The following is a 25248-nucleotide window of genomic DNA, read 5'->3' as shown; positions in this document are numbered from 1 at the left end:
TAAGAGTGGGAAATGCTGTGAGTGATTGGTTTCCCGTGAGAGTGGGGCTGCGACAGGGATGTGTGATGTCGCCTTGGTTGTTTAATATTTACATGGATGGTGTTGTAAGGGAGGTGAATGCAAGAGTTTTAGGTGGTCTGAGTCTGGTAAATGTTGATGGAGGAGAGTGGAATCTGAAGCAGCTGCTGTTTGCAGATGATACTGCACTGGTGACTGATTCAGAGGAGAGATTGAGACAGTTGGTAGAGGAGTTTGGAAGGGTGTGTGAAAGGAGGAAATTGAAAGTAAATGAGAATAAGAGTAAAGTGATGAAGTGTACGAGGTTGATAGATGGTAGGGGGATGAATATAGTTTTGAATGGTGAGTTGCTTGAGGAGGTAGATTGCTTTAAATATCTAGGGTCACATGTTGCTGTGGATGGAAGAATAGATGCAGAAGTGAAGTTTAGAATAAATGAAGTAGGAAAGGTGCTGGGAGGAATGAAAAAAGTGTTTAAATGTCGTTCGCTTAGAATGGATGTAAAGAGAAGGCTGTATGAGGGTGTTGTGGTACCGACTGCATTATATGGGGCTGAAACATGGAATATGGGTGTAGCAGAGAGGAAAAGTTTGAATGTAATGGAGATGAGATGTCTGAGGAGTATGTGTGGAGTGACGCGTATGGATCGGGTGCGAAATGATGAAGTGCGAAGGAGAACTGGAGTTGTTCGGGAGATGGCTGGCAGAGTTGAGCAGAGGGTGTTGCAATGGTTTGGGCATATGGAGAGAATGGATAATGAGCGATTGGTGAAAAAGATAACTAGATCTGATGTGAGAGGTGTAAGGCTGAGAGGAAGACCACGAATAGGATGGATGGACAGTGTGAAGAGAGCGCTGGATGCGAGAGGGATGTCTGTTGAGCAAGGAAGAGTGGCTGTGCGTGACAGAAATAAATGGAGAGAAATTGTGAATGAATAAGTGATGACGCAGCCCTGAGGGGATATTCTCCCGCATTTGGTCTGATCAGCTGATCAGGTCAGGTGCGGGTAAGGGGATGGGTCTGTTATGATGTGGCAGGGGTAAACCAGTTCTGCTGTCGGGCCCTGCTGCGGATGTCACTGATTGCATTGCCCAGTTGACCCTTGTGCGGTGTGGTGCGGTGAGGATCTGTCCGTTCTCCCTTTTGGGGCTAAGATGCGAATGAATGTGTTTGAATGGATGAGTAAATGGAGAGTGAGTCGTCCTGTCTCGGCTACCTCCCTTTCCTTGGGGGAAGCAGCCTAGGTATATAGATAGATAGATAGATAGATATCTAACCCGATCCACTCATACGCTGATGACTCTGCTCTTCACCTTTCCATTCACTTCCTGCAGCGTCCATTTCAGCAGTTACTTCAACAAACAAGGGATGAGGCTAAGGCTCACAGCATACCTGATTTGGCTTACATCTTTAACTAGGGTAAAAGTAATCTTTTTGTTTTTAATCCTTCTAAAACTCACTTCTTACACCTTTCAACTCGTCAAAATCTTATGCAGGAACATCCTATAATTTTTACCAATATATAACCCAGTCCCGCATCATCTCTAAACGTACTTGATGTTTCATTCTCTCGGGATTTATCTGCTAAGCCGACTCCGTGCTTTCTTTAACCCTGCACAGTTGTTAACTTTATACAAGGGTTTTATTTGCCTCTGTGGACAGTACAACTATCATGTGTGGGGAGGCTCCCCACATGCAGCTCTTCTCAAGTTGGAGTCAAAGGCTTCTCGTCTCATTATCTCTCTTCATCTTACTGGCTCCCTTCAACCTCTGTCTCCTTGCCTCACTGTTCCATCTTTCTCTGTTTTCCGTTGCCACTTCAATAGTCACTGCCGCTCTGAACTGTCTGCTTGCATCCCTCCACCACTTCCACGGGTAATAAAGCAATAAATAGAATATACCTATATCTAGCAATAAACTCTCATCCCTTTTCTGTCCAACTCCTTAATGCAAGAATTAACCGTTACTACCAGTCCTTTATGTATGCAACATGTCATCTCTGGAACTGTCTTCTATTTACTTTCTACTGTTTATGACCTACAGTCTTTCAAACGCAGTGTGCCCAGGCATCTGGAAACGAACAGTTCTTATTTAGCTCCATTGCTGCGTTTGCTTATAATTTCTTAATCATTCAGCTCCCTCAGTAGGTATATTCTAAGTGGTATAGAATCACCGGGGAGTAAAAAAGAAAAATCTTGCTGAAGGTGTTCATGAAAATTACCCTAAACCGTTCACTGCGAGATGTTTCTACTAATCAAAAAAAAAAAAAAAAAAAAAATGGCCAGGTAGCTGCAACAACATAATATAACAACGTGTCATCATACTGACTGAGTCAAAAGGGTGAATTCAGTGTGCTAATTAGATAGATATGGTACAGAGGTCACACACACACACACACACACACACACTTAGTGTTACAATACTTAGCGTGCTTCTGGCGTGTGTGGGTGCAATGTCACTGCCTGTAAGGTGAGTACTAAAACAATAGTTCTAAAACCTCAAATATTCAGAATTCTCCTGTCCTAAATATTATCAAAAAATGTTAACCACTTGCCGACCAACCTACGTGTTCCTTGTCCACCTGCCTACCTGTCCACTGGCCTTCATTCCACACTGATTATTATTGTTCCTCCCTGCCCCCCACGCTTACCCACTATTCTGCACACATGCCCTTCTCCTCCTCTCTGGGACTGTCTTCTTGCCAGCTTGCTTTCTTTTCCACTTGCTTACTTATATATCTTTCTTCTGGCTGCCTTTTCTTTTCCTTGCTGCCTCTGTAGCACCCTGTCTTATTTTCTTCTTATGTCTCTTCTCCTTCCCTGCCTGTCTGCTTGCTTCCTGATCTCCCGGATTTCAAACTTACCTGTGCTTTCTCCTGTGTATATATACATACATATATATATATATATATATATATATATATATATATATATATATATATATATATATATATATATATATATATATATATATATATCCTCCTTCCTACCAACCATCCTCCTTGCTTACCGTAATGAATCTTTCCACCCCCTCTGGCTGCCTTCTGACTTGCCTGCCTCCCTCCCTGCCATTATGACACCCCTCCTCCTCCCCTTTTGTCTTATTACGTGACTGCCATATATTCCTGCCTTCTCATCGGCCAGGCTACCTTTCTCCCTGCTTACATGCGTCTCCTCTCTCTCTCTACGTGTATTCTCTTCTCCATCCATGTCTTCCCTCCCCATGCGTCCTCCCCATCCCCTCTTCCCTCTTCTCTCGCCTTCATGTCTCTACCCTGCCTACCTAATTTCTTTATTTGTCTCTCTGTCTGCCTGCCCGACTTCGTCCTTCCCTGCCCTCTGACCTTTCTGTCTGCCCTCTGACCTCCCTGCCTGCCTGTCTTGCTCTCCTGCCTTCTGATCTATTTAGATATCTCTCTCTCCCTGCCTACCTGCCTGATTGTCTTTCCTCCTGCCTCATACATACTTCATGATCGACCTCCTCAGGCAACTACACTTGTCCAACTTTCGCTAGTGACTTCCTGCTTCTCACCATGTTCGTGTCTACCAAAACTTTGGTAGTTCTTGACAATTAATTTGAAGGAAACTTAATTGTCTTCATGAATTTATGACAAAAATTTTCCTATCTGTAAACATATTTTTTCCTTTGTACAAAACTAACCCAGATGAGTTAAGCCTGCAAAATAAACATCAAAACAAGAGTGAGTCCAAATCAAGATCCATTCATTTCGAAAAACCTGGACATGTTTCATCTGAAATACAGGATGTTCGGAGACAACCGACAGTGTGAAAGACAGACAGGGAGACTGCTTCAGAGCTGCACAAATGTGTACACTCAGAAAAAAAAAAAAAACTATTTTTACAAAAGTGATCGATGGTTTCACAATGAGCGGTTTTGCTAATCGCGTTAGTTACTTCAGGCGAATACTTCTGAACGAATTTCTTACTTCATATGTTGCATATATAGTTTTTTTTTTTTTTTATATCTCACTGAAGAAAGTACTAACCATATACAGTACAGGTGTGAGTAGTTATAGGAGAATATTTTCATACAATTGGTCCACTGTTTCAGAATGCAAAGAAGGAAAATTGTAAAGATATTTGTATCGAGTGTATCTGAACGACCGACAGTACCAGTTAAACCCTGCAGTAGAGAGCTGGGCAGGAAAGTTTGTGTGTGTGTGTGTGTGTGTGTGTGTGTGTGTGTGTGTGTGTGTGTGTATACAGACGGGTGTCACGTGTTTCTATGCACTATAGTAAATTTGAAAACTATTTTTTTTTTTTGTCAGACATTATTCCTCAGACTCAAAGGTTAACCTGGCCTTTGTCTGGGTCAGAAAGCCTATCAGCCGGTGTGGCTAATCTGGTGGGAGTGCGTGTCATATGGCACCAATAATCCAGGGGGCATTTTCAAACAATGAAGCCAAGTAATTTTAGACGACTTAACATACTTTTTTAGGCCAGCAGCATGTCATCAAGAGGATATTTAATTGAGAGAGAGAGAGAGAGAGAGAGAGTTAATCCTACCTGCTTGATTTTTCGGCTAGTCGTTGCCTTCGTAATTTCCCATTGTCGAACTCACCCGCGATCCAATTTAACTTTTTCAATAACACTCATTTAAACGGAAATTACATTGTGCTATACGCTTGTCACTGGTAATGAGGAGATTAGGAATCTGTCCATCTATCCATCCATCATCCAATCCTATGTCACCCCACGAGAAGCGTAGGAGACAGGGGCTAGGCAAGTTGGCCCTGGCATTTAAGATTAGAGTGACCAGCCTCACTCATCCCTGAGTGGCATTACTTGAGCAATGGACTCCAGCCACCCCTTGGATATAAATCTACACAGGCTCAGTCCGATGGGAGCGCCCTAATTACCCACTAAACCACCAGGCGCCATAATTTGGTTATATGATTACCATCCAGCGTAGTAAATGGTTTAATTGTGTCCAGGAATCTGTCACGGAGGAAAATTTGGAGTACTTCTTAACTCTCATCCTTCATACAATTCTAAAATTTAGAGTGTTAATCTGAGGAAATCATATAATTTTGGGAAAAATGGATGAAAAATGTATGGTGAATAATGAATGCATGCGTGTGAAAAACATAAATACATGTTAGGCATATTATGGGAAAATAAGAAAGTGAGGGCTGGAAAAAAACGAAATGTAGTTTAAGAGGAAACGGAATATTAATGATGGGGAAGTAGGATACATAAGAGAAAACAGGATTTTAATGAGAGAGAGAGAGAGAGAGAGAGAGAGAGAGAGAGAGAGAGAGAGAGAGAGAGAGAGAGAGAGAGAGAGAGAGAGAGAGAGAGAGAGAGAGAGAGAGAGAGAGAGAGAGAGGATGGGAGGTTTTGGGAAAATGGTTTTACTCAGAATGGATTTGACCACAGGTTGTGGGGATGATAAAACGTTGTATGAACGTTGTGTTGTAGTAGGAGGTGGAGGCATGTTAGTAAATGATGTGAGGGTGGTAGGAAGTGGAAGCATGTTAGTAAGTGATATGACGGTGGTAGAAGGTGGAGGCATGTTAGTAAATGATGTGATGGTGGTAGGAGGTGGAAGCATGTTAGTAAGTGATATGACGGTGGTAGGAGGTGGAGGCATGTTAGTAAGTGATGTGACGGTGGTAGGAGGTGGAGGCATGTTAATAAGTGATTCGATGTTGGTAGGTGGAGGCATGTTAGCAAATGATGTGATGGTGGTAGGAGATGAAGGTAGGTTATTTTAGAAAGTGATGTGATGGTGGTAGGAGGTGATGGTATGTTATGTTAGTAAGTGATGTGATGATGGTAGGAGATGGAGGCATGTTAGTAAGTGATGTAATGGTGGTAGGAGGTGGAGACATGTTGGTAAGTGAGGTGATGGTAGGAGGTGGAGGCATGTTAGTAAGTGGTGTGATAATGGTAGGAGGTGAAGGCATGTTAGTAAGTGGTGTGATGGTTGTAGGAGGTAGACACATGCTGATAAGTGATGTGATGGTGGTAGGAGGTGGAGGCATGTTAGTATGTGATGTGATGGTGGTAGGAGGTGGAGGCATGTTAGTAAGTGATGTGATGGTGGTAGGAGGTGGAGGCATGTTAGTATGTGATGTGATGGTGGTAGGAGGTGGAGGCATGTTAGTAAGTGATGCGATGGTGGAAGCATGTTAGTATGTGGTATGATCTACGTCATTCTTTGCTGATCATCACCATCCTTTTTTATGGATTTTTTTTTTCAATCTTTTTTTCCTTTTTAGACGCCTGATGGACGAAAGGTCTAAGGGCACCAGTCTGAATGATGATGTGCCATACTCTGGTTCAAATTCTAAATAGGACACTGTTGGTTGTACGATCCCGTGATCCCACCAGGGACGTAGGCTAGGCATCTACCCTTCCATGAGCTGGACTATGAATAGCTTAGCCTGCGGACGAAATAACTCGAAAAGGGTAATATAGGACTGACTGCTGCTGATTATGTAGTGTGTATCTTCAGTCCTGGGAGCTAAGACATTTCTTCCCCGCTTCTGTAAACTGATGTACAGATTCCTTTCACTCTTTTTATCACGTCGTGTCTCCTTTGGTTAGTCTGTTCTTCTCCTGTCCTTTAGTATGTTCTCCTTTCCTTTAGTAACTCTGCTCTCCTCCTGTCCTTTAGTGAGTCTGTTCTCCTTTCCTTTAGTAACTCTGCTCTCCTCCTGTCCTTTAGTGACTCTGTTCTCCTTTCCTTTAGTAAGTCTGCTCTCCTCCTGTCCTTTAGTGACTCTGTTCTCCTTTCCTTTAGTAAGTCTGTTCTTCTCCTGTCCTTTAGCAAGTTTGTTCTCCTCCTGTACTTTAGTAAGTCTGTTCTCCTGTCCTTTAGTAAGTCTGTTCTCAGTCTGTCCTTTAGTAAGTCTGCTCTCCTCCTTCCTTTAGTAAGTCTGCTCTCCTCCTGTCCTTTAGTTTGTTCTCCTGTTCTTTAGTGAGACCACAATCTCATCAAAGCCTCATTAGTTAGCCCCCCAAAACCTCCCTGTTCTGAACCTGTCAGGGTGATCCGATGGCACTTTGATAGGGCAAACTGGGATGGATTTTGAATTATCTTGCTAACATTCCATGGCAGTCTTTCTTCTCTAGTGGTGTCAGTTCTACCCAGCCCCACATTAATGACTTAATACTAGCTGGTATGGACTTATACTGTATAAGTCATCAGTTCACCAGAAGATCGAACTCTCCAAAATGGTTTGATAGCAACTGTGCCAGAGCTACAGCCCAAAAGTCATTAGCATACAACGCTTACCTAAAATAAAAAACATGGGAATCACTCTGTCAATTTAAAATTGCTAGAAAAAACATGCAAAAGCCGTATAAAATCTCGTTAAATCAAACTTTCTTCAAAATCAAGCATCATTAACAACCCTAATGAGAACAGAATATTCTGGTCAACTTTCAAATCTTTCAGTAATAACTTTAACAAGTCATCATCTGCTCCTCCACTAAAATCTTCAGATGGCAACATTACAAATGACCCGCGTGGGAAAGCAAATACCTTTGCCAGTACATTTTCTAGAAATTCTACCATAGAGGAAGTCAGCCAGAACGTACTAGAACTTGACTCTCCCAAATTTTTTTCCACTTAAAATGCAGACTAGATACGTAAAATCCATCCTGGACACTTTACCAGCCAACAAAAGTCCAGGTCCAGATGGAATTCCTCCAGCTGTTTTGAAAAAGTGTTCCCCAGAACTTGTTCCTGTTCTAGCTAAATTATTCAGACTTCAGGCTTTTCGTCTCATTAACTCTCCTCCTCTTACTGACTCCCTTCAACCTCTGTCTCTTCGCCGCACTGTTGCATCTTTATCTCTTTTCTATCGCTACTTTAATGGTCACTGCTCCTCTGAACTGTCTGCTTGCATTCCTCCACCTCTACGACGGGCGCGTAGCACCCGTCTGGCAGCAAACTTTCATCCCTTTTCTGTCCAACTCTCTAATGCAAGAGTTAATCGTTACTCCCAGTCTTTCATTTATGCAACAGGTCAACTCTGGAACTGTCTCCCTCTGTCTGTATTTCCTGCTGCCTATGATCTCCAGTCTTTCAAACGCAGTGTGTCCAGGCATCTCAAAATGATCGGTTCTTGAATTTGGCTCTCTATTGTATTTTGTTTTTCTCTTGTAGGGAACTGTTACTACGGGCTCATGGCCTTTGGTTCCTTCTTCCTCGCATAAAAAAAAAAAAAACTTCTCCATTCCCTAATTCATGGAAAGAAGCCAATATCCACGGTACATCCAATTCCAATGAAAGGAAGTTCCTCTGATCCCTCTGATTACAGAAAAATTGCTGTCATATCTTCTCTTGGTAAAGTATTTGAAATTGTAATTAATAAGCACATAGTTAAACAACTTGAATCCAACAACTTAATCAGTGACAGACAATATGGTTTTCACCACGAAAGATCCACCATCGACGTACTCAATCTCCTGACTCATGCCATACACCAATCAATCGACCAACATGGAGAAACTCATGCGGTAGCCCTTGATATTCCTAAAGCTTTCGACAGTGTGTGGCACTGTTCCCTGCTGTCCAAACTCCCTTGTTATGGACTAACGTCTTTTGTTTCTCTGCTTTCCTCGTATCTTGGTGACAGAAAAATATGTGTAAAAGTAGATGATGCATATTCCAATTTCCACTCAGTTAATGCCGGCGTGCCACATGGATCAGTTCTGGTGCCAATCCTGTTCCTGGTTCATATTAATGACCTCTTATCGGTCACCCACAATCCCATTCAGTCATATACAAATTACGTAACACTTCACTTTCCATTCACACTCAAACACCCATTTACAAAGTCCTGTATCTCTAACTCTCATCTCAGTACAGCCATCTTCATAAATCAAGAATTATCTATGATCAGTGAATGGGAACAAAACAATCATGTCTCATTTAATGCTAGAAAAACCAAATATATACAATTTACTAATAGACATATATTGCCAGTTTCGAATATTACCTTTAATGCTACTAATATTCCCATCTCCAAAAATATTGAAAATCTTGGTGTCTCACTTAACAATGCCCTCAGCTGGACCTCTCACGTCAGATCACTTGCTAAAACCGCCTCAAAGAAACTTCGATTGCTGTACAGAGTCCGTAACTTCTTCTCTGACGAGCCGTTAGCTATAATTTATAAGAGTCAGGTGTGCTTTCACCTTGAATATTGCTACCGTTGTGGAATGGATGTGGAGAGGTTGCATTAAAACAACTAGACAATATTCAGAACAAAGCTGTTGGAATGATTAATGACCCTGCAATTATAAATAAACTACCTCCCCTACCAGTAAGAATGAATGTTTCCTCCCTTGCATTATTTTACAGATATTTTTATGGCAAATGCTCAGACGAACTTGCTTCCATGGTGCCACCTCTTCAGGCCTTCCCTCGTGCTACACGGGCATCTGGTAGCGCTCATGACTGGAATGTCACTCAGCCATATTGCAAAACATCTGCCTATCAGAATTCTTCTATTCCCCGAACCGCATCTCTCTGGAACTCGATTCCCCAGAGTTGTTTTCCCCGAAATCTCAACTTACAGCTGTTCAAGTCCAACTGTTACAGATATTTTATGAATGGAGGACGCCAGTAAGCTTGTGTATGGATTATTAATTTTTTATTCATTTGCTTTTCCTTCTTCTGTTCTGTTATTAAAGAAAAAGTCTCTCTCTCTCTCTCTCTCTCTCTCTCTCTCTTTACGTACCCCACCTGCTACCCTGCTTCTTCCTCCTCCCTGCCATTACTCCCCAACGTTGTATCTTCCTCGCCCAAGATTTCAAATTATCCTCTTACATTTTTGATAAGTGCATTTTTTACCCTTTACTGACCTCTTGTCTCCATGTCTCTTCCTACCGTTATGCAGTCAATCATTCTCCTTGTTCTTTCCCTTTCGCTTCATCACCATCCCTGTTAATGATGTCTTAACTGTACCTCTACCCTTATATCGTAAGAATTATAAAAGAAATTCACATACTTTCCCTTAACAACCATAGCAACCCAATGTTGAAGAAGAATAATAAAGAAGATCTCTTAAATAACTGGCTGACGTGCCTGGCTTGCATTACATGATCTAAAAACGTTCAGCCTCTTCTCGCAGAACAGATCGTGTGTACAATACCTGAACGTTATCAAGGTTGGTGCCACGAGAGAGAGAGAGAGAGAGAGAGAGAGAGAGAGGGAGGGGGCGGGGGGACTACTATTAAATGACCAATAAAATGAAGTCTTTCGTCCATGTATGGATAACAGTATTATATTCTGCAAAAATGCTGGTGGCGAGGGGGAGAAGAGAAACACAACGTATTAAAGGAATTATATTACATGTTAAAAGAACTATATTACGTATTCTGGGGGACAAGGCGTATTTCCTAATTGTGTAAAAGAACTTCAGAGGAAAATGGCTTGTTTGACTTTTATTATTTTTGTTTGATAATTTAAAAATGACACTCGGTTTTCCTTAAAACAGCAGTAGTCCAATATGTCTGTTGCTGTTTGCTTTTTATTGTACTCTTATACACTGTAACTGTTTTCCTTTATATATCCACTTCGTTTACTTAGGTATCTTGTTAAGTGATGACCACATCTCTCTCTCTCTCTCTCTCTCTCTGATTTATAGTTGTTTGAAGTCAGGCAGCAACCTTAATCTTCCCAGGTCAACGTCCACATCCTACGACTACATCTGTGTAGTTTCACCACTACATACAGTCATCAGGCGGCCTCACACACTCACAGTCATGTTCATCAGGATATTGATGGTAATATTGAGGGTCCTCCTGTCTGTGTGCTGCGTCAGAGACAGTGAATTGCTCTAACTGACGGGTTCTCGACAATGGCGCCTCAGCATGTATCTCAGCAACTTTGGGAAACGCAGAGAGAGGACGAAGAAGAATGGCAAATACAAATAAATAAATAGATAAATAAAATCCTTTCTTATCCATCGCCATCATTCTAATCCAGTGTCTCACGTTCACACGGGTCAGGGGAATAAAACAAGCACTCGTAGTATACAGGAATACTTGGCAGATGCAAGACCATATGGGGATTCGGTAAAGTAAAGCACCTTGCGAGGAAAAATCCTTAGGGTGTGACTGACTGGCAGGGCCACTAATGGAGAGGCAAATGTAAATATGATATAAAACTGATATCTGGTGTTTCTGTGACCTTGAGTCAGGTGAGAAAGAAAGTTTGAATATCATCGTGTTGCTCCTGTGCCATGGAAGGTACGAGGCTACACTGGGGTTGCTACACCTCTCCGTCAGCATAAATATGGGGGACAGTCCCTAATTTCACCCGTTTCAGTAGTAAAATGATAATGAAAAAACATGTTTACATGGACGCACTTTAGGAATGAAAATATTTGTGCGTGTGTGTGTGTGTGTGTGTGTGTGTGTGTGTGTGAGAGAGAGAGAGAGAGAGAGAGAGAGAGAGAGAGAGAGATTCAGAGGTTATTCACAACTTTAATCACGTATTATTCAGTAGTTTAAATATTTCAGAATATTCTTTTGAATATTTTGTAGATGACATTGTTTTCTAGATTATTCACATATCGACTGTGAGGACAAGCTGGAGAACATTGTCCTGGTTATCTCGAGACCAGCTCATTAAAAGCAAAGGGAGAGAGAAGCCTACTCAAAAATTTGTTTTAAAGCAATGTCTATAAATCTTTACAATGGCAATGAATTTAAGCCAAGTATTATATTTTGGCTAATTATACTGTAGGTGATTTTTTTGTTTGGCAAAGAGAAACCTTTTGTATTAAAAGGACTGAGTCAGGAGAAGTGATAGAGACGAAGAGTAGAAACAGAGTCTAAATAATAATACAGTATTTCACGTCCACAGACGCTCAAAATTTTGGCACGTCCAGAACTTATTGATAATCAGATCACATGAAGAGTCTCTAAAGCGTAAAACCAATCCCGGCCGGTCCAGGATTAAGGCTGAATGAGTGGAAACGGATTTGCATCCAATGAACTGTTTATACAAATTGAAATTATGATACTGTGAAAGCACCGAAGCACACAGAAGACCCAAACACAAGCCTACAGCTCTCCTTTGCAATTCACGAGATCATAATATTGTGTTTGGAAAGTATTGTTTTAATGATTGCATTCCTAAAAGCAACAGGGTGGAGGTGTAGACAGCACTTCAGCTTTTTACGGTTATTTATGAAGTAATTGTAAGGATATGATGTGGTTAGCCTGCGTGACACGTTACAGCACATTCAGCGGTGTGCCGGAAATTCCAAACTTACTGTATTCTCAAACTGGATTTGGTACATTACTGCCAAATTCTTAGGCACAGGAGGCCTTCCCTGCGTCAGATAAAGTTATCTGATATAAAGAACATAAAGAGTAGACGTAATCACACTGAAGAATTAATATTTATACAACACTGTGTAGGCTTAGTTGGATGACCTCAATAATGGAGAAGAGAATAACAATATTCATTTGGCTCATTTGGTCGTATAAAGTGAATCCTACTACTGTGTTTTTAAAATGTTACTAGCTGCTGTGAGGTAACGTATGATAACTATGATGAATTTGTACACTGCTGATAATTACGTCATCCTAATCAGCCATCTTACACTCCCCCCAGTGTATCAGTGCACCGTACTTGACTAGCACAGTTTTAAAGCATTGGCAGAAGTCATGTATTACTGTGTATCATGTGTCAACAGCTGTGCAAGGTGATCCGTATTTGCATCTTGACATAACGGTAAGGTCCACTGCGAAACCTGGCCTAATACCCAGAGGAAAAATGACAGCCAGAATCAACCCATCCACATATTCACCAGGTACGGAAGTGATGTTTTAATTAGTGAAATGCATATGAAAGAGTAGAGTTGTAGCAAAGTGTGTGTTTGGTGGGGGGTGAGTGTGGGTGTGTGAGTGGGTGGGTGGGTGGAACCTATGCAGTGGGTACATATGCATATGTACATCTTATCAGTATTCACTGCCAGTATTTATTACGGCTTCGGTTTTGCACCTCAGACTCATTACACAAACAAACCGTGAAAACAACGCGATGCCACTGAACCCCCGTGGCATTTCACCGTAAAGGCTCTCATCTAAGACACCATAGTCTCAGATCCCTATATCGTGAAGGAGGATTTTATGGGACTGGCTGTTTTCATGTCTTGATATTTTACTATGCTTCAGACAGAAGGAAACTGAGCTTTCATAAAAATTACTTGTGAGGGAAATCCCAGTATGTAAACTAATGATCCCCGCGACTTCGAGGTGGTAGGCGAAGTGTGGTATGCGAAGTTCCTGCCCCTCCGAAGTCATGTGCTGAAACTCTGGAACAAATGGTGTTTATGAAGCCGCCACGGAGAATTTTGGCTTCTGTTAAATGAATGATGTGCACACACACACACACACACACACACACACACACACACACACACACACACACCGCTCGCTGGTGCAGTGGTAACGCTTTCGCTTGCCAAGTGGTGGACGGGAGTTCGGGCCTCGCTCAGGTTGCGAAAAGTTTCACTGACGAAGTGGGTGGTTACTGTCCCCCTTGAGCAATTGGACGGGTGTGTGCGTGTGTGAAGGTCACAGCCTTGCCCTTAGATCGGACTATATGAGCTCTCAGCTCCCTTCCGGGAGGGTAAAAGCTGACGATCATGACCATCAAGTGATCCTGACCGACCCGGTGAATTACACACACAAACCGCAGCGACATCAGAAATAATCAGAACATCTAATACTATGCAAACAAATCCAATATTACAGTATAAAACAAAGCCAGCAGCCAACATCTTGGAGTTCATTTCAGTAGCAATCATTCTCATCAACACGATGTGTCTAAGGTCAGCATCGTACACCCAGATCGTACATCATTGACCTAAGTCCTCTTCTTTAAACATCCATCATCTGTTTTTAGGACAAGTATGTCTGAAATAATGGTTAATGATATCGGGATTTGGTAAGGGTCTTTATTTTCTTAGAGGTATCGTTTCACCAGCCTCAGGCTAAAGTATTTGGTCCTTTCCTCTAAACAGTACTCTATTTATCCACCCTATGAAAGCAAAGGAATATCATGTAGTCAGACCCAGCCATGGTGCAGGCAACGTGTGGTTTGGTCCTGGGTCACCACAAATGAAACTGTCACCCCTCGCCCCCTCACCTCTACCCTATTGTGCCACCAATGAACGACACTTAGTGTGGGTTAAATTTCCGCACAGGGGAAGGAATGGGGGAGGGATGAACTGGGGTTTTATTGGTGGAGACTGAAGAGAAATGGAAGCGTGTTGGTTGAGAGAGAGAAGAATGACGTAGAGGGATGTGGAGGGTACTGTAGTTGCAATTAAGCTCGATTTGCTTGTCAAGAGTTGTGAGAGAAAAGGAAACTTAGAATACTAGATGGGTGTATTGGTGAAGTGATGAATATGAACGGGAATGCACCGGTGGAGGTGTGGAGAGGAGAGAAGGGAATCTTGAAGGTGGGTGTATTGGGAGAGAGTTGGAGAGGCATACGGCAGGTATGAAAACTGGTGGTCGGAGGGAGACTAATAATAAGGGTTGTGGAGGACTGAAGAAGTGGAAGGATAAAGTTGAACGGCGGATGAGTGTACTGGTGGAGAGAGCGGAGAGATTTAAAGGAATTAGAGGGATTGCAGGGAATGTTGCAGTTTACAGGTGGTTTAATGAAATTGGGGTTTTGTTGGTTTTAATTCTGAACGGGTGAGGTGGTAGTGGAATGGGGGAGCAAGGGTACATTCTGGTGGATGAGTGAATTTGTGTAGGGGATGGCGGGCTGGGTGTCCTGGTGGAGAGAAATAGAGAAGGGTAGAGAGGTGTGGAAGGTGTCTGACGGAGGGGTAGGAGAGGCAAGAGTACAGATCAAAGGGATAGGAGGACTTTTGGTGGAGAGATGGAGGGGGAGAAAGCTGCTGGAGAGATAGGTTTGTAAAGTTGAAGGGACTTATGGGCAATCTGCTGGGTGTGTGGAAGATGGAGAGGTACTGCTGGAGTGATGGAGGATGAAGAGGTACTGTTGAGTGATGGAGGATGGAGAGGTACTGTTGGAGGGATGGAGGATGGAGTAGTACTGTTAGAGGGATGGAGGATGGAGAGGTACTGTTGGAGGGATGGAGGTTGGAGAGGTGGTGCTGGTAGGATGATGGAGGTGAGAGTGCCAGTAGTAAGATTATTATCTGAAAGTTGAGGAACAGTGATGGAGGGTGTGATGGGGAGATGGATGGCTGCAGAAAGGACTGGAGGACATTGTTACAGGGTGAGTGAAAGAGGTTACATACCGTTAACCATCACACAATAAGGGTAAATTATATATATATATATATATATATATATATATATATATATATATATATATATATATATATAGTGTCGGAACAGAGAAAGATAACGTACACTTTAAGTGAGAATACTAAGAGTCACTACTGTCCCGTAAAGTTCCAGGTTCAAAACAAAAGAGTTAGGTAAAATTACAAGTTAAAGTTTAATGCTCAAACTAACAACAAAACATTCAGGACTCATAAGGACAATGTAATGGCAAAAAACAGGTTAAATATATGGTTAACTGCAACAGCCTCTATTAACACGAAATTAGCAAGAGTAAATTTATCTAAGTCAGCCCTGATAAATGAAAATACACCGGGTAATACTCAATTAATGCAAGATAAATTATTACAGATACAAAATATTATTTAAAATGACTGATATAAAACTCTACATTAATCACAAAGACCTCACTAGGCCTAAGAATCAACCTTATGCTACACAGTACAAGAAAAAATGCAACAACACTTATACTCAAATCACACAGCTGCTAGATAGTTGGAGACTTCCTGAGAAATTCACAATAATAATAACTGTACAGGGGAGGACAGAGATGTGAACAAAATGAGGAGCAGATCTAAGTGGCAATGATGCAGAGACTGAGCTCATTATATAGGGGCCAGGAGAGCTTTATACAACTTGTAAGAAGGACGCGCAAATGAAGCCATGGGGACAAAGAGCTGAAAATCCCGCTCTGAATAACAGAGAGAACGACTTACTCTACTATAATGGTAGAAGGGGGGGACTGAGGCAGAACACGCTCGTGATCAAACATGCAGCAACTGTGCGTTAAAATTACACAAAGGATGATGAAATCATAGGCTATGTAACACCTCCCCACAAAGAAAAAGAAATTTACAAAGGAAATTTCTTATTACTCTAAAACAATCTGTCTAAAGTCTAGATAAGCAATCTGCAATAACATTTTCTTTCCCCTTGACATGTTGTATGTCTAATGTATACTCCTGAAGAAGTAGACTCCATCTTGTCAATCTCTGATTTTTATCTTTAAACTTACTAAGGAATTTCAGTGGGTTATGATCGGTATAAATGACTATGGGGTCAAAACCAGAACACAAATAAAATGAAAAATGCTGTAAACCCAAAATCAAGGCCAAAAGCTCTTTCTCAATAGTTGAGTAGTTCTTTTGAGGTGGAGTGAACTTCTTACTGTAATATGATACAGGATGTTCAATACCCTGATCATCCTCTTGCAGCAAAACAGCCCCAGCTCCTGTATCACTTGCATCAACAGCCATCTTAAAAGGCTTAGCAAAATTTGGAGTAGCGAGCACTGGCTGACTTAATAGAATAGCTTTAAGTTTGTTGAAAGAGGATTCACAGTTATCGGTCCAGACAAATTTAACTCCCTTTTTCAGTAGGTCTGTAAGTGGTGATACAATAATAGAAAAGTTAAGAACAAATCTCCTGTAATAACCTACCATTCCCAAAAATCTTTGTAGCTCTTTCCTACTTTTAGGTCTGGGAAGATCACTTATAACCTGAACCTTAGCTCCTAGTGGTGCAACATGTCCATCACCAATTACATACCCAAGGTACTGAACTTTAGCTTGACCAAACTCACACTTTGATAAATTAGCTACAAGATTAGCATGAACTAAACGGTCAAGAAATTTACTGACATGGCATAGGTGATCTTTCCAGTTGTCACTGAAGATTAATACATCATTAATATAAACAACACACCCTGGCAAACCCTCTGTTACAACATTCATGAGCTTCTGAAATGTGGCTGGTGCATTCTTCATACCATACGGCATTACAGAACATGCAAAAGCCTTTCCTATTGTTACAAAACATGAGATCTCCCTAGCACGTTCAGTCATAGGTACTTGCCAGTATCCCTTTAACAAATCAAACTTACTTATGTACCTAGCCTTTCCGATCTTGTCTATGCAATCTTCCACACGAGGGAGAGGGTGTCTGTTTTAGTTATCTGATTAACACGTCCGTAGTCGATGCAAAGCCTCTGTGACCCACCTGGCTTAGGGACTAGAGTGACAGGAGAACTCCACTCGCTCTGACAGGGCTCAATCATCTTGTGGTCCAACAGGTAGCCAAGCTCCTTCTGGATGAGAGGAACTTTCACTGGGTTCACACGGTAAGGAGGCAATTTAATTGGCTTTGCGTCTCCAACGTCGACATCATGCATCAACACAGTGGTTCTTCCTGGAGTAGCACGGAACACTTGCGGGTACTCCTGCAGTAATGCCGAAAACTCCTGCCTTTCCTTGGGAGGTAGATGAGAAAGCTTAGTCTGGAGATCATTCATGATATCAGGATTCTTCCCCAAACTATCACTCAGGCTTCACTTGCATGGGAGAGCTTCACTTGCAGACTCGGGTGGAACAGCTACAGTGCAGACTGGATTATTTTCGTCCCGCCTGTGATATAACTTTAGCATGTTGATATGACATAGTTGCTTGCTCTTTCTACGATCTGGTGTGGCGATGACATAGTTGACATCACTGAGTTTCTTCTCCACGAAATAAGGGCCACTAAACTTGGCTTGAAGAGGTTGCCCATGAACTGGTAGCAGAATCAAAACCTGATCTCCTGGCTGAAAGTGGCGTAACCTGGGCTTCTTATCATACCAAGTCTTCATCTTCTCCTGAGCAGCTCCTAAATTCTCTCTCGCCAGCTGTAAAGCAGTGGACAGCCGTTCTTTGAACTTCATCACATACTCCAGCAGGTTGACGTCATCTTCCTCCGACAGCCAGCATTCCTTGAGTAACTTAAGGGGTCCTCTTACTTCATGGCCAAACAGTAGTTCAAAAGGTGAGAAGCCCAGTGATTCATTTGGAGATTCTCTTGCAACAAACACAACGAATGGAAGACCTTTATCCCAGTCTTTCTGATGTTCCAAACAGTATTTCTTGAGCATCGATTTGAGTGTTTGATGATATCTCTCCAACGCTCCTTGGGTCTGGGGATGGTAAGCTGAAGACGTGATCTGGGTGATGCCCAACTCTTTCAGAGACTGCTTGAAAACATTTGACATGAAATTACTTCCTCGGTCTGACTGTACCTCCTTGGGCAGACCAAACTTTGTGAAGAACCCTAGCATTTCCTTAACCACGTTCTTTGCTGAGATATTTCTAAGTGGAATGGCTTCAGGATAACGAGTAGCCATATCAATCAGGGTCAACACATAAGAAAATCCTGAAGAAGTCTTAGGAAGAGGGCCCACAATATCCACCAACACACGGGTGAAAGGCTCCTCAAAAGGAGGAATGGGAACTAGAGGTGCAACCTTTTCGGTCTGATTACACTTCCCCACAACTTGACAGGTGTGACAAGACTTACAATACCAGGAAACATCAATGAAGATACCTGGCCAGTAGAAGTGTTTCAAAATGCGTGCCACAGTCTTCCTCACTCCAAGGTGTCCTGCCAAACTGGAATCATGAGCCACTCGAATGATATCCTGCCTACAAACACGAGGGATAACAACTTGATGTACAACCTCACATTCACAGTCGGCTGATGCTGTTGGGGGTCTCCACTTCCTCATAAGTACTCCTGACTTTACATAATAACAAGTAGAAGCACCGGCTGACTCTTCTTCACTGTAAGCAGAGTTAGCTAGACCTTTCAACTCAGGGTCAGCAACCTGCAACTCAACCAACTCTTGACGAGACAAATTATCAACACTACGGGGTACTGCCTCAACTGGTGAGTGGTCCAAATTAGCAAGAAAAGTGTCAGCTAGGATAACATCATCATCATCATTATCCTCTAAATCACCAGTAACTTTAGACTTAGCCCTAGTGACAGCACATGCAGGGAACACATCAGGGACACTACAATCCTGGGCCGCAGCCACTGGCTCACTAGACAACTGAGGAGCTGGACACACTTGACTTCCACCAATATCATTTCCAAGTAAGAAAGTTACACCTGACATTGGGAGTGTCTCAACCAACCCAAGCATAACGGAACCATTAAGAAAACCAGACTCTAAATTCACTCTGCACAGAGGGACAGAGAAGTAATTATTTCCTACACCTTGTAAGATTACAGTTTCATCAGAGGAATTAACATTAGAGCCTAGAACACTGGTCAGCATAAGGGATTGGCAAGCACCTGTATCACGATATATTTGAACTGATTTCCTGTCATTGCTGTCCAGAGGACTGACAAAACCATCAGACAGGAAATTAGCACATGAACTCTTGAGAGTGTCACCCACGTTACTGCTCAAAAGAGGAGCTCCATCATGAGAATTTAAGTTACCCCTCAAAGCAGGTTCAGTTAACTCAGTTAAAGAATTCTGGGAACTCTCAAGGGTGGACACTAGACCAATTGACTGAATATTTAAAGACTCCTTTTTGTTCACATCACCCTGCCTCCTGAAACATTTCTCCGTAGTATGACCAAGCTTACTACAATAAGTACATTTACTTTTCTGAAATCTAGAGGTGAAGCTGGTATTTACTTCCTGAGAAACATCATCTTTATTCTCTTTCCTGTTACCTGTACTCTGAGTAGAGGCAACGTACTTACTCTCAGCTTTCTCTTTTTCTTTAGAATATCTCTTGTGAGTGAGAACATATTCATCAGCTAAAACTGCAGCATCAGACAAATTATCTATTCTTTTCTCATCAGGATATAGGCTTACATCTTTATAAATACACCTTTTGAAATCCTCCAGCAAAATCATCTGCTTAAATTTACCAAAATCAGAATCCACATTCTTAGAATTTAACCACTGCTCTAACAGATCTTCTTTGATTTTTGCATACTCAACATGGGATTGCTTATCTTGCTTGTAAGTTGTCCTAAAATTTACTCTATAGGCTTCAGGAACAAGCTCATAGGCCTTAAGAATCAAGCTCTTAACTACATCATAATTATCAGATTGATCCTGAGGCAAAGATGCATAAGTTACTTGAGCTTTACCGGTGAGAACAGTTTGAAGGAGTACTGGCCAATACTCCTTGGGCCAACTAAAACCTGTAGCTACCCTCTCAAACAACTGAAAATACTTTGTTAAATCAGATTCATTAAAAGGAGGGACAAGTTTAACATTTTTAGCCACATCAAAATCATCAGAGGTAGATGATCCAGTTCCACCTTGTTTCATGCGATACTGATGGTCTGCCTGAATCCTGGCAAGTTCAATTTGTGCCTGAGCCTGTACCTGTGCCTCTTGAATACGAGCATTTGCCTCATTAACACGAGCCTCCGCCTCCTTAGCCTTAGCCTCCTGCAGGGCTAGCTGTAACTTAGGTAATTCAATCTGCGTTTGCTCATTTGGAGGAGTTACATTAAACAAGCTTTCATTAATCATGTCAACAATTTGATCTTTAGAATGATGAGAGCGAACAGCAATTCCCAATTGTTGAGCAACAAGCTTAAGTTCATTCTTTGTTCTGTTTTCTACATCACACACTGTTTGCACATTTGACAAAAAATCTTTGGCTTCATCAAGTGTAGTAATAGTAGACATAATTAATAAGTAACAGTCACAAAATATCAAGCAATATCCTTATGATAATATCCTGAATATCCTGATAAGAGGTCGCCAAATTTATGTTACGGAACAGAGAAAGATAACGTACACTTTAAGTGAGAATACTAAGAGTCACTACTGTCCCGTAAAGTTCCAGGTTCAAAACAAAAGAGTTAGGTAAAATTACAAGTTAAAGTTTAATGCTCAAACTAACAACAAAACATTCAGGACTCATAAGGACAATGTAATGGCAAAAAACAGGTTAAATATATGGTTAACTGCAACAGCCTCTATTAACACGAAATTAGCAAGAGTAAATTTATCTAAGTCAGCCCTGATAAATGAAAATACACCGGGTAATGCTCAGTTAATGCAAGATAAAATATTACAGGTACAAAATGTTATTTAAAATGACTGATACAAAACTCTACATTAATCACAAAGACCTCACTAGGCCTAAGAATCAACCTTATGCTACACAGTACAAGAAAAAATGCAACAACACTTATACTCAAATCACACAGCTGCTAGATGGTTGGAGACTTCCTGAGAAATTCACAATAATAATAACTGTACAGGGGAGGACAGAGATGTGAACAAAATGAGGAGCAGATCTAAGTGGCAATGATGCAGAGACTGAGCTCATTATATAGAGGCCAGGAGAGCTTGATACAACTTGTAAGAAGGACGCGCAAATGAAGCCATGGGGACAAAGAGCTGAAAATCCCGCTCTGAATAACAGAGAGAACGACTTACTCTACTATAACGGTAGAAGGGGGGGACTGAGGCAGAACACGCTCGTGATCAAACATGCAGCAACTGTGTGTTAAAATTACACAAAGGATGATGAAATCATAGGCTATGTAACAATATATATATATATATATATATATATATATATATACACAGTATCTCTATTTATTTATCTACCAATCTTTCTATCTATTGCCACACACTTTAATCCCGTAAGCCTAGGGTTGGCCACAGACAAATCGCAGAAGAGGGAACGGAGAAGTGTCCTTGTGATAGGGATGTGGGCTTATGAGGCCACAGATACAGCAAAGAGGAAAGATTCAGTGCTAAACTGGATGGAAAATAACATTAAGGAGAACAGTCGGTGGAAAATAGGAGGAAAGAATGGAAATGGAAGAAAAACAAGAGCAGGAATGGGGAAGAAAAGAAAAGAGATAATAAGGATAAGATGAAATAGAGTAGGAAAAGGATCAAACCCAACACTAGATTCGACCTTTCTGGATAATGAGAACTGGGTACTCTGGTGGGCTCGAGTCCCGGACTCTGCAAACACGATGGAGGGAAGAAGAGCCGGACGACAATTCAATTACTGGAATGAAAATAATACGAGATTGTGGAGAGAGTACCGAAGCCTGATCTTCCGCTGCTGCTGTTGCTGCTGCCCGGTGGTGGCGATGACGATGGCAATATGTTATCTTTGCATTAGGTGTTGTATTTAACAACCTGTCTACGTTATGTAAGATGTCTAATCTAGAATACATGCCTACATACTGCAATTTTTGGGCCTTATCTATTTATCTATCTCTCTATCTATCTGTCTATATGGCTTAGTGGAGATTATTTCTAATCACTGTAGTAGGATTCACCAATTCCCATACTGAAAAAAAAAAAAAAAAAATGGAGATATCATACTCAGCTTAGAGCGAGTCATTTGGGTGTCCTGATTTCGCAATGCCGTGAACTATTACAATAAAATAAACGGTCCGGTACTGAGAGGGTTTAACTTTTCCTTGACAAATACATTCATGTAAATTGCTGAATGTGACTCCAGAATGGCTCTATAAACAGAAGAAAATGTGTTTTATATGAATGGCAAACCGTGTGGGAGACACAACACAGACTTATCACGCCACCCTGCCTGCAATATTATCACGTGCATGACCTTCGTGCAGTAATGCAAGCACCGTCATTCAACAAGGGTGTTGTTGTCAAGGCAGAGTTGCAACACACAGTCTGTAATTAATATGATAGCACGGATACATGTCATTATTATTAAGGGTTAATAATATTTATAAATGAAACAGCAAAGACGGTAACTTAAATTATTCAGTAACTAAATAATGTTGCGTTAAAAATAATCTGAATAATTGTTTTGAACACTGATCTAGTAATTGCATGTTAGTCATTTTTGTTGTCTAATTTTAAACAAAAACTAGTAAAAAGAGAGTTAAGAACAGTGTGACTCATTACCCAATTTACTGGAAGATGGTGAATAAAATTAGCTAAATTAAATTGCCTGCCATTAAGAAAGAAAATAATCCAAATATCACACACACACACACACACACACACACACACACACACACACACACACACACACACACACACACACATCGGTTAAAAATAAAACTCGCCCACTTTTATGGCTTGCGTGTACATTCTTTATTCATGGCAATACTAAGGAATTTTTCTGTTGGTAAAATTCAGTCAGATGGATAACAACTACCATCATTATCTCAGTCGCTTCCATGGACGCATTTACTTATTTATTTATTAATTTAATTATTTATTCATTTTCGGCCAAACTCAGACAGTATTATCCTGATGGTATAATCACCCTCGTTGTACCAACTTTTGCACGCATTTAAAAATAGGACGACGCGTTGTAGCTCTCATCGCAGGTTACGTCTCACTGGGTCTGCCTGGTGTACTTTTACAGATAATAATAATATTTTTACATCGGGTATGCCAGAGATCGAGCCGCTGATGCTGCATCCATTTAACCTTAATTTTCTTGTTGGAGAAGGACGCCTTCCCGTGGTGGTACCGATTAAATCAATTGGATCCTCTGCCTGAGTATACAAATGCCCCTCATCTCCACCCCTATCCCCCAACTCGAGAAGTAGGACTAGAAAGGGAGTACGTCAGCCTGCAGTTCATCGGTGTCACGTTCAGATGAGTCTAGGGCCACGAAAACAACGGCTCTTAATTTTGAGATGTAGTCACACTATTTTCTGTTTTATTTCACCAAAATCTGGAACTAGATTAATGATATCAAGACGCTGATGTATTGAAAACACCTAAATGCTTGGAAATCATTAATCAGTATAAGGACTATTAAATGTACCATATCCCATTGTTATCGAGGGGAAAAAATGTTGATAATTTCGAACCTACAATGATGGCAGCCAACAATAAGGCTTTAAGGATAATAATGCATCTGGTTACCACTGCAGCGATCATTATTTAATGGGATATTTGCGTCGGCTGTACATATCATTATTCATTACCAATAGACATGATGATGATGATGATGATGATGATGATTAAGTGTAAAATGACATGAGGATACAAAAACAAGGTTTTCATTTACTGACAAGTCCGAAGCTCAGATTTGGTCTAGGGTTATCGTTGACGATTATCAAATTCTTTTCACTCTAACTTGGCCCAGATTTTGTAATTTTGCAGCTTATTTCACGAAGCTCAGTGGCAGAAAAAGACAACCCTGCGACTCTACATCTTTGCCATAGGACTTCTTCGTGACTGGGATCATATTCTAGCGTCAATCTCTACTACAACTCAGCATTCAAGATGGCTAGGTGGCAATTTTAGTCCAAGTTAGAGTAAGAAGAGCATAATACACACAACAAGGAGCACTTAGAAAATGCAACACCCGAGCCACCAAGTGGTCTAAGGAAAGACCATCTGACTGCCCTGTGTCCTTGACCTTCGACAGATTACTGTCATCATTCGAAACACCCCATTCCTGACTAGCTCTGAACCCATCCACCACCCTGGGCTGGGGAGAGAGAGAGAGAGAGAGAGAGAGAGAGAGAGAGAGAGAGAGAGAGAGAGAGAGAGAGACTTAGTACGCTACCAGCATTCAGTTTTGTACTTGAGTACTATCAGTCATCCAAGGCTTTCAACATAAATCTATCCATTATTTTCTTTACATCTTCCACCCTCCGTAAATTAGGTTGGAGGAAACTACCTCTATAAAAAATTATCAGAGGAAATTAGTGTTTTGCGTATTGGTAGGAGGTTCAGGAAAATACGAGACGCAAAGACCCCGTGAGAAACTCTTCTGGTATGAGATATTTGTCTTCTGTTCAGACGTTTTAGGAAAACAAATAAAGTGACATAAAAGGGTGAATGGTGGCGATGGAATATATTTTTTTCGAGTCTATGTGTACATTACTTTATTTTTTTACTTTGCTGCAGCCTACCGCATTCATCTCTTACATCACGGGCAAAAAATTAATGCAATCAATGGAGAAACATTGACCCCATAGATTTAATTCAGAATTTTTTGTACGAAGGCCATTAGCGAAGGTAAATGGATTTTGTATATCTGTGTGTGTGTGTGTGTGTGTGTGTGTGTGTGTGTGTGTGTGTGTGTGTGTGTGTGTGTGTGTGAGAGAGAGAGAGAGAGAGAGAGAGAATGTGGAGGGAGGTGTCATG

This window comes from Coenobita brevimanus, chromosome 81 (genome assembly GCF_032717465.1).
Source record: "Coenobita brevimanus isolate Jiangsu-jjx chromosome 81, ASM3271746v2, whole genome shotgun sequence".
In the NCBI taxonomy this organism is placed as follows: domain Eukaryota; kingdom Metazoa; phylum Arthropoda; class Malacostraca; order Decapoda; family Coenobitidae; genus Coenobita; species Coenobita brevimanus.
This window is presented reverse-complemented; position numbering follows the sequence as displayed.